The following is a 9,613-nucleotide window of genomic DNA, read 5'->3' on the forward strand; positions in this document are numbered from 1 at the left end:
GGCATGGAGTGAGAGAAACGTGGCTGCCATTTGCAGGGGTTAGGGGACTCTGACCTCTGCTCCCACAATTCCACTGCGCTTCCAGATGCCCTTTAAACAGCCCCCTGCAAGCCACTGTACATGGACACGGTGCTGGGACTCAGGGTGTAGGTTTCCAGGCTCCCTAGAGAACCCAGGCATTGATAATGCTAGGGCTAGTGTTTGGCACCTCTGCAATTCTCCCCCGCTTTACAGTCCACTTTTGGAACAAGGCCGGCCAAGCTGTGGTAACCGTCTTCAAGTCTGTTAAGAGAAACTGGAGGTGAATGGAGATGTAATGGGCTTACGCTGCAGCAAGGGAGATTCAGTTGGCGATTAGGAAGAACTTTCTAACTCTAAGGGGAGTTAAGCTTTGGAACAGGTTTCCCAAGGAGGTTGTAGAATCCCCATCATTAAAAACTTTTAAGACCCATATCTGTCAGGGAGGGTCTAGATTTACTTAGCCCTGCTACAGCAGAGGGCTGGACTAAGTGACCTCTTAAGGTCTCTTCCGGCCCTACTTTTCTATTAACAGGTTGCAGGGAACACCAATCCTGCCCTGGTCATACATGGGAGGAATGACCTAGTGCTGCTGATCTACTAAATTATAAGAAGTTAAAATATGTTAAGTGGTAGATTTGTCTAGTACAATTCACAGTCACGCTTGTTTTCCACCTCCTGTTTCTGGGTGTCGGTGCTCACAGTGTCTAGCTTATAAAACTCGTCCAGATGAAAAGGGATATAAATTCAGGCTCTTCGAGTCGCATCCCAATGGGCAGACGCTTGAGTCCTTCATCCGAGATTTTCTGTTGACAGGGTGGGTTCTGCCTGTGCTACTCATGCCACACAAGGGTAGCTAGACCTGCACAGGCGAAGTGTCCTCAGTTCCTTCTCTACAGCCTCGGCCTGGGGGAGCGCTGTCTGGGCCAGAGCATGTTCTTCAGTTGTTTTACTCCGTTTTGTGGTGTAGTTGCCAGTCTAGAAATAGACACAGTGAGCAGTTTGGGGCCTCCCCGCTTCCTTTCTCCAGGAAGTTTGTGACTTGGCTGAGCAGGCCTGGCTCGCCAAACGTTCCCTCTCCTGCCAAATGCTATCCCGGTCTGCGTATCCATTGCTAGGCAGCGTCTGATATCTGTGTAACTGGATCTTTCTCCTAGCTCTCAAAGCTAGAGCTGCGGTTCCTAAACTTTAGCAACCCAAGGACTCCCCCCATTTTGATTTAAAATGTTTCATGGATCCCCAGGCTGGCTTCTAATTTTTCAACAAATGGTCTGGTAGCACTTTCTAGACGAACAAAACGTGGAGATGGGATCATGAGCTTTCGTGGGCACAGCCCACTTCTTCAGATGACCCACTGTGCCCACGAAAGCTCATGATCCCATCTATGTGTTTTGTTCGTCTTTAAAGTGCCACCAGACCATTTGTTGGGTTTTTTTAAGTTTATCCTGTACAGACTAACTTGGCTACCGCCTGAAGCTTCTAGTTTTTTGTAAGGGTACTCAATGGCTGCTTAGACCCAGACCCTGCGTCGGCTCCACCTGTTCCCCCCAAGGCTCGATTCTGCCTCACCTCTTCTTGCCCCGCCTCTGCCCACCCTCTCCCTGAGCACACCTTCCTGCTCCTATCCCACCCTCTCAGTGCCTCCGGCATGCTGCTGAACAGCTGTTCCATGACTAGGCAGAGGAGCTGATCAGCAGGGCAGCAACCCATGACTCCTGACCCCCCAGGAGTACCCTTGCGGACTCCAGTGTGGGAACAGCTGAGCTAGAACACAGAAGCATCAAGAGACCAAACAGAGGTTCCTGATGATGGAGCGCTCCCTGCGTCTGAGTCCGGTCTAGAGCCTCAAGCCCCATAGATCTGTCTCCAACCCGGTGCCCTGTCCACCTTGGCTCATGTCTCCCCTCAGAGGACTTAGGGGAATCTCCAAAGAGGCGCTCAGTTTTCCACCACAAGAGGGAGGCTCCCAAAAAGCCCCAATCAGTCACTACATCCGCGGTGTAGAAGGCCTCGACTTCTTGGTTTGATACAGTGAAGGGTTCTACTGGCAGGACCGAGAGATCCCCGAATGCTTTGGACAAGCACAGCACCAGCAGGCCTCTGGTACCATCTGTGAAATACCAGGAGGCCTAGGACACGCATGCCTTTAGTCTGCATCAGACTTACATCTGCTCTCTCACTTGGCACCATTACTACTAGGAACAATTGAAGTCCCAGCATCTCTGTGCTCCAGACGAACGGTGCCACCCTCCTCTACACCTCCCTTGCTAAGCGCAGGAATTCTGCTACACCACTGGCCTGTCAGTTTTACCCAGCCAGAGTCCTCACTGCTTACAGGTACTGAATGCCTGGGTCCATCCATGGCTTTAGCCAGGGCGGTCCCTAGCTCTGTTTATCAGGGGCTGGGAATGGGCGACGGGATGGATCGCTGGATGATTCCCTGCTCTGTTCCCTCCCACTGGGGCACCTGGCACTGCCCAGTATTGGAAGACAGGACACTGGGCCAGCTGGTCTGATGTCAGACTGGCCACTTTTATGTTCAAACGTGATGGAGGCCCTGGTCTCCGGATTACTGTTGCTTCCTGGTACCTCAGGACTCGTCTCCTTTTTCCGCTGGGACGCCCCAGTGGAGGACGTGGAGGAAGACCTAAGATGACTGAACATATTTGCACTCTCAGAAGGTCGGGTTGGTGATTCTGGCAGCTAAATTGACTTCTCTAAAGGCAGGAGATGGCTTTCTGGCCTACAGGATATCTGTTTCCAAGCAGCAATTTATCCTGCACATAGGAAATAACTGTATTTTACCCTGGGACAGGAGCATTTTCAATACTGAGCACTCCTGCCTCTCTCCAGCTCCAAGGGAGTGCTCCAGAGTTCCAGCCGCAGTGGATGCCTACCTCTAGCAAGAGGCAATTTTAGCATTCTAGTATCTCGACAACAGGCTACACGAAGGCTGATCTCACGGAGCAGTGCTGACCTTCGCCCAGAAATTCTTGCTTTCTCCCAGTGCTGGGGTTTCCAGCTAAATATAAAATAATCCGTGTGAGCTCCTGTACAGAGAATTAAAGGGGGCGTACTTGAATTCAGCAGCAGCCAGAGCCTTTCTGATGGAGAGTCAGGACCTTGGCAAAGCTGGTCATACTCCTATTCAAGGCAGTCCCCAAACTACAGTGAGGAGCCGTTTACAGCTGTGGGATCATGTGGCAGCTTGCAAGTTTGTGAAAGAACATGCGAGATCGCACCCCTGCTGCTTCAGAAGGACCCAGGCCTCAGTCAGAAAGAGCTTGGACAAAACAGGTCCACGGTTCTCCTCCAGGTGAACAGCGCTGTAGACGGATGGAACAGTCACCTCTGTGTGTGTGTCAGCGTCCCTTCCAGGCACCTGACAACTGACTAGACTGGGAAGCATGCTTCCATACCCTGCCACTCCGGGCAGAGGGTCACTGCAAGGAAACTGCTTTCCATATCCCCCAGTTGGAAGGCAGGGGCACCTGCCTTCAGTTCTCTCCCCAGATCAGGGGCAATTGAATCAGTGTCCATGTGGCTTGCCTGGTCTCTGTATCAGCAAACAGGGAGGAGCAAGATTCCCACTCCCTGTGCACCAGCGCTATAAAGTTATGGGACTGGTGTGTAGCCCATCAGATTCAGACCTGAGTCATTTACCTTCCTAGAGCCTAGACTGTCACCGCCAATGTGCTCAGCACGTTTTTCTCCCAGGAATAGGAACGTGGAGTTGGACTCTCAAATCCTTCATGGGATATTCCAAGATGGGGGCTTCCAGAAGTGGCCCTCTTTGAGCAGCAAGGTGTGTCTGTCCCCTGTGGCAGACCCAAGGCCGTAGGCTGCAGGAGTTTGGTGGAGGGCAGGTACACAGACAGTTCGGTGTGTGGGTTTATGTTCCCTGCATCAGCGGCCAGAGACTGCTGCTCAGCAAGTAAGACAGGTGGGCACTTAGGACTCATTAAGAGCTGGCCTGCAGCAGCAGGCTAATGGGGCACCTTGTGCCGGTTAAGGCCTGCTGCACCACTAGAAAAGGCTTCCCCTCAGGTAAGGCGGGGGAAGGAGAAGGATGGACTGGAGCGAAGGAAGCAGGAGGAGTTTTCTCCTAGATGCCAGGGAGAAGGTGCTGGGGGGTGGTTGGGGAACTGGCCCAGGGAGAGGCTGCTATTCTGTGGGGATAAGGGCAGGAGCTCCACTTGTGGCTGCTACCTAGGACCCTGGGCTGGAACCTACAGTAAGTGGGTGAGACCAGGTTCCCCCCAACCCTTCCCAGGCCCAGTAGGCTGCCACGAGGGCAAAGGGACTTTTTGGACCATGGAAGGGTTTCCCCTTCAAACTAGTGACTTGCCTATGATGAGGAAAACAGTTCAGTTTGGAATCAGTCCCTGCTTTTGCAACAGACTACTAAACTGTTCAGGAACTACAGGGTAGACCGTGGGTTCCCAAACTGGGGGGCATGAAGAAATTCCGGGGGGGGGCACAAGGCGACCCAGCCTCCCCCCCATCAAGTTTTGCTGCCCTGTTGTTCAGTTGCTTTTTTCCTTTTTTGTTTTTTTACTTAAGTTTTGCTGCTATTTGGGGGGAGGGGCAGGAGGGTTTTTCAAAAATCAAAAAGGGGGGCGTGATGCCAAAAAGGTTGGGGAACCACTGGGGTAGACGGTGCTGTGGAGGGCATTCGCCACAACCGACAGAACGAAGGTCTGTGTAGTATCACGATTTGGTAGTGTGGGAGCAGGTAGCTGGGGTTCACTTGGCTGGGCAATTGGACCAGAGCACCCTGTTGGTGGTAGCAGAGTAGGGTCTGGTTCGTCACTGGGCCGATCCCGGCCTTCGCCATGGTCTCCAGATAACGACGCCGAGCGACTCTCCTCCAGGTGGAACAGGAAACACTGCCGACCCGATCCCCTCAGGAATTGAGGTTTTATAGAACCTAAGGCGGGAAAACATTAAAGGTCCCGAGTGCAAAGCCGTAGCGTGACAAGTACACGATAGGAGCCTTGTGCAGATTTGGTGCCGTGTGCACCTTGACTGTGTCGTGAGCATAGCCATGTGCAAAATGATGTTTTGGCAGCAAAGTCACTCGGATTCCATGTTAAAGTCCTCCTTAGTTCACAAACTCCATTTTGATTTTCAATATGAGCTCTAACAACCTGAAAAGATCAGGTTATCCATGAGCTCTATTGAGATTCATCAGGGTATGATATCAGCATCTCCCCTCCTAGAAGGGCTTTCCCTGCATGCTCACTCAGTGTCCTCAAGATTTCCTAAGGGATTATAGAACCTCACCTCCAAGGTTAAGGATCCTGTCTTTGGGATCTCAGCATGGTACTTGGAAACCTCCATCTGAACCTACAGCACTCGCTTCATTTATCTATGAAAACGGCTTTTCTACGATCACAGGTTGGGGACTCGGATGACAGAATCCTCTTTTATGGCATTTTTCAAGGACCGGGTCTCTTTATGGACAGACTCTGAATTCTTCCCACAAGTGCTCTTAGATTTATCTCTTTACTAGGCCATCCCTTTACCACTACTTTTCCCTAAACCACATAAATCTCACCACAAAACCATCTGTTGTATTTGAGATAGTAGATGAGCCTTTAGATAGGATCAAGCAATTTCAGAAATCACCCGGTCTGTTCATCTCCACCAGAGAGAGATCCAAGGGGTCCACAGAGACTTAGGAGTGCCTCTCTGGGTGTTTCATCACTTGCGGTGACGCAGACGGCACTCTTTTCCCTATCCCCACCCCAGGGTAGAAGAACATACTCTGCCACAGCTTTGAGAGCACTCCAATCTCGGAGCTATGCAGACGTGCTGCATGGCCACAGCGCGTACTGCCGAGGTCCATGGTGTCAGCTCGGACGGAGCGCTTGGTACTGCCGTCCTGTCTTCAGTCTTGGACTGAGTTGCAAAGCTTTTGCCTCCCTTTGCAGGTCACCTGAAAGCAGAGCACCCACAGGGACAAGACTTGGGAAGTAACTCACTTTGTGCAGGAACTGTGGTTCTTCAAAACGTGTCCCTCTGTGGGTGCACCATTACCCATACTCCTTGCCCTATGCTTTTGACTGTCGGTTGCTGGATGTTTGGATAGAGAAAGAACTGAGGGCTCATCACCTGCACAGCTGTGTCTACATAAGATCGTGGGGGGGGAGGCAAATGGAAACTTAACCGAAAATCTGAGGCCCGAGAGGTGTGCACACACTTAAGTAGAGCTCATCTCAAAGCACTACAGTTACTGCACAAGGTGAGTAACCTCTTTTTTTTATTGCTCTGTGATCAAGTATCACAAGTATACAGTCTTCCTCCTGTGAGCTGTAGTCACTCATCAATGCTGAAGGCTGAAACTTTAAAAGGGTTTCTGCCTGTTTTTCCAAGAACCGCTGTTTCAGGGAGCTGGAGCACTAACCAGATTGAGAGAGAAAGTTGGGAACTTTCCTTTTGCTGTTAGGTGCTATGAATTCATATGAAACGCAGGACTTTTTAACCAGGCCATCAGCAGCGAGTTGATCTGAGCTCATACTCAAATTTTTTTTTCCCCTGGAGCATGGACAATTCCTAGCATTAGTTTGTAGTTTCCACTAGGGAAATTGGGGACAGCAGCACAATACGGTTCCCTTTTCCTACGTCACCTACACGTGTGGGTTCAGGAAAATAAGATTGCCCCCCCCCCCATGTCTATAATTGATATCACTTTGTCAGTTGCAGCAGGGGAAAAGAGGCTGCTCTTCCCTTCACTCCCTGTAAAACAGAAAAGGAATTGTTTATCATCTGCAAAAAAGCCCTAAACCCGTGACCATGTTGATGTCCCAGGAAATGACCAGGTGCCGAAACATAAAAGAAAGGTGGAGACATACAATTGCCCAAGAATGGGCCCTATCAGTACCAAAGCCCACGCTCATGCGTTGCATTCAGGGTTAGGCAATTAATGCTCGCTCAGTCTGATCAATGGGAATGGATTTTTTTTTTTTTTTTTACTGAGAATCTTGTAAGTCAATGATGACACAGTAGCCCTTGTGTCTCACAAGGAATTCAGTCATCTCCCTGCACTCCGCTAAAGAGGGCATGCTAGCTCCCACTTCTGCTAACTTTAGAGAGACCTGAGAAGGTCGGCCCCATTCATTGTACAACAGGAATCCTGTTTCATGTTGGTTGGAACTCCCAGACTGGGATTAGATCCCCTGCTGGGGTTGATTTTGCAACATCAACAGGCCCTAACTAGTAAATAATATGGGAATCAGCCCAGCACGCACCCTGGGCATGGTGCTGATCATAGATTAGAGACAATTTCTGCAGAACTCCAGTTCCTCTGAACTTGCAGTTAGCTCCAGCCCCAAATGCACAGCTCGAGTAAAGGAAGAGGTAAATGAGTTACCCTGTACTTCCCCCAGCTGTAAACCAGGTCTGGTAGGAACTGCCCAGAATTAATATGCCTTTGCAGCACGGCCACTTGCCAACTCTTTGAACTGTAATACAACATCTGTTGACTTAATCTCCCGCAGGCTAATTTCCCCCTCCTCCACACTTTAATCCTCTCGCCTTCTAAAGCACTTTTCCTCTGAAATTGGACATGCTGGTTGCCCTGTACAGTTCTGGCTGACAAGAGTGAGCATCCTGTGCACAGAGGCATCCCCAGGAGCTGCAGGAAGGGAGATGAGCACTGCCAGCCCTATCTGATGTCTTAACAACTCACTGTTGTGTCAGTGCCAAAAAAAACCCCTCTGGGTGCTAAGTGAGAGGCTCTGCTTGGAACAAGAGGCAGCTTGCACACTGGAATGCATCCCTCAGTTTGCTATAAGACATTAGCGTGACTCATTAAGTGGGTTTTGCCCACGAAAGCTCATGATTCTCTAGATTTTGGTTAATCTTTAAGGTGCTACGGGACCACATGTTGTTTTCAAAGTTAGACTACCATGGCTACTCCTCAGAGGCTCATTAAGTGTTTTAGTGGGCGCAGCTTCAAACAATTGAAATTAGTATAGATTTCCACAGGTCTAATCTTTGCACTGCCCTGACTCACTAGTAAACCGCTCCATGGCTCAGTTTCTCCATCTGAAAAAGGGGGGGAGGGGTCAAAATTCTTGCCTGCCTTTGTAAAGCAGCGTGAACTCAGTGGGTGAGACATACAGCGCTGCCTGCGCCTGCTTCAGCGGAAGGGAAGGGGAATCTGGCATCTTCCAAAAGGGACTGTGTGCAGCTTTCAGGAAAAATCACGCCATTTGTTGTTCAGGCAGCCTCACTGTAGGCGAGCACTGCGAGCCCAGGTGCTGGGCAAGGCACAATCGTTCCATAGGGTCTTGTCCCGTTTTAGGTTCTGGAATCCCAGGCCCTGAGACAGCACCATGTCCCAACCTGGCGAGAACAAAGTCATCTCCATCCAGGCAGGCTCTGGAACCCCCAGCAGCATCTCATGGCTGTCATTCACACACTGGGGTCCTCCCAAGGAAGCAGGCCTGGCTGCTGGGCAAACAGGAAGCAGCTACTCCCCATTTAGGAGATGCTGACTACTCTCCGCCTAATCTCTAGAGTGGAGGAAGCTGCCGCAGTAGGAGGTACGTTGTAGAGTTCCCACCTTGCACCCTCGGCCATCTCACGGCCCAGCCCTGCCTGACTAGGCACAGCTCAAGTAGAGGAAGAGGTAAATGAGTTACTCTGTACTCTGCCCCCCATCACTCCCTGCAGCCCCTTTTCATTTCCATTGCTCCTCTCTGGACTCCCTGCAGATGGGGAATAAAGTTCTGGTACGGAGATACCGACCACTCACTCAGTATGGCGATTGCACCAGCCTTTTTGACAATGATCGCTATTGCAAGTCATGCAAGTCTCACCACACTAGGGCTACATTGACATTGCAGAGTTTTTGCGCAAAAACTCGTGGAGCATCCATACTACAAGCACGTTTTTGCACCAGAAAAAGTACAGTAGATCGTGAGAAGAGAGCGCTTTTTGCACAAGAGTTATTCCTCTTTCTACAAGGAATAAGCCTTTTTGCACAAGAGCTCTTGTGCAAAAAGGCAGGTGTGGACGGACAATGGGTCTCTTGCACAAGACACCCCTTTCGGAAAAAGCACAGGTGCTCTGGTGGCCATTCTGTGAAAGGCAATAAGAGCTCTCTTGTGCAACAGCATCCATGGCAGTGTGGACGCACTTTTGCACAAGAAGCCTGCAGTGTAGACGTAGCCCCCATGGCAATGAGGGTCACTGCTATCTAGCTTTTCTGTCCCTTGGAGTGTGGGAACTGGGGGCATGGTTCCCCCCATGACACTGGAGCACTCTCTGCCATGGCCCCGATCTACCTGTCCTCAATGATTGACCTAGCTGCTGCTGCTAGTTTAGCACCACAATGAATTTCATTAACAAGATATTTATTTCCTTTGCTGGCAGTTCAAACAGAGCCCCAACTGGACTCTGCCAGACTGCACTAGACTCCTCCCCCCAAAGAGTCACACAGACCCTTGGATTCCTCCCTCTCGTGCACCTCTCTAGCGCTGGGCTTGGAACGTCAAGCACATTAGCTCTCCACCGTTGCTCTCCAACTTTCATCTAACACTCATTCATTCCCCCACCATAAAGTAACTGTTATAAAATCACCATC

This window comes from Pelodiscus sinensis, chromosome 9 (genome assembly GCF_049634645.1).
Source record: "Pelodiscus sinensis isolate JC-2024 chromosome 9, ASM4963464v1, whole genome shotgun sequence".
NCBI classification, from domain to species: Eukaryota; Metazoa; Chordata; order Testudines; family Trionychidae; genus Pelodiscus; species Pelodiscus sinensis.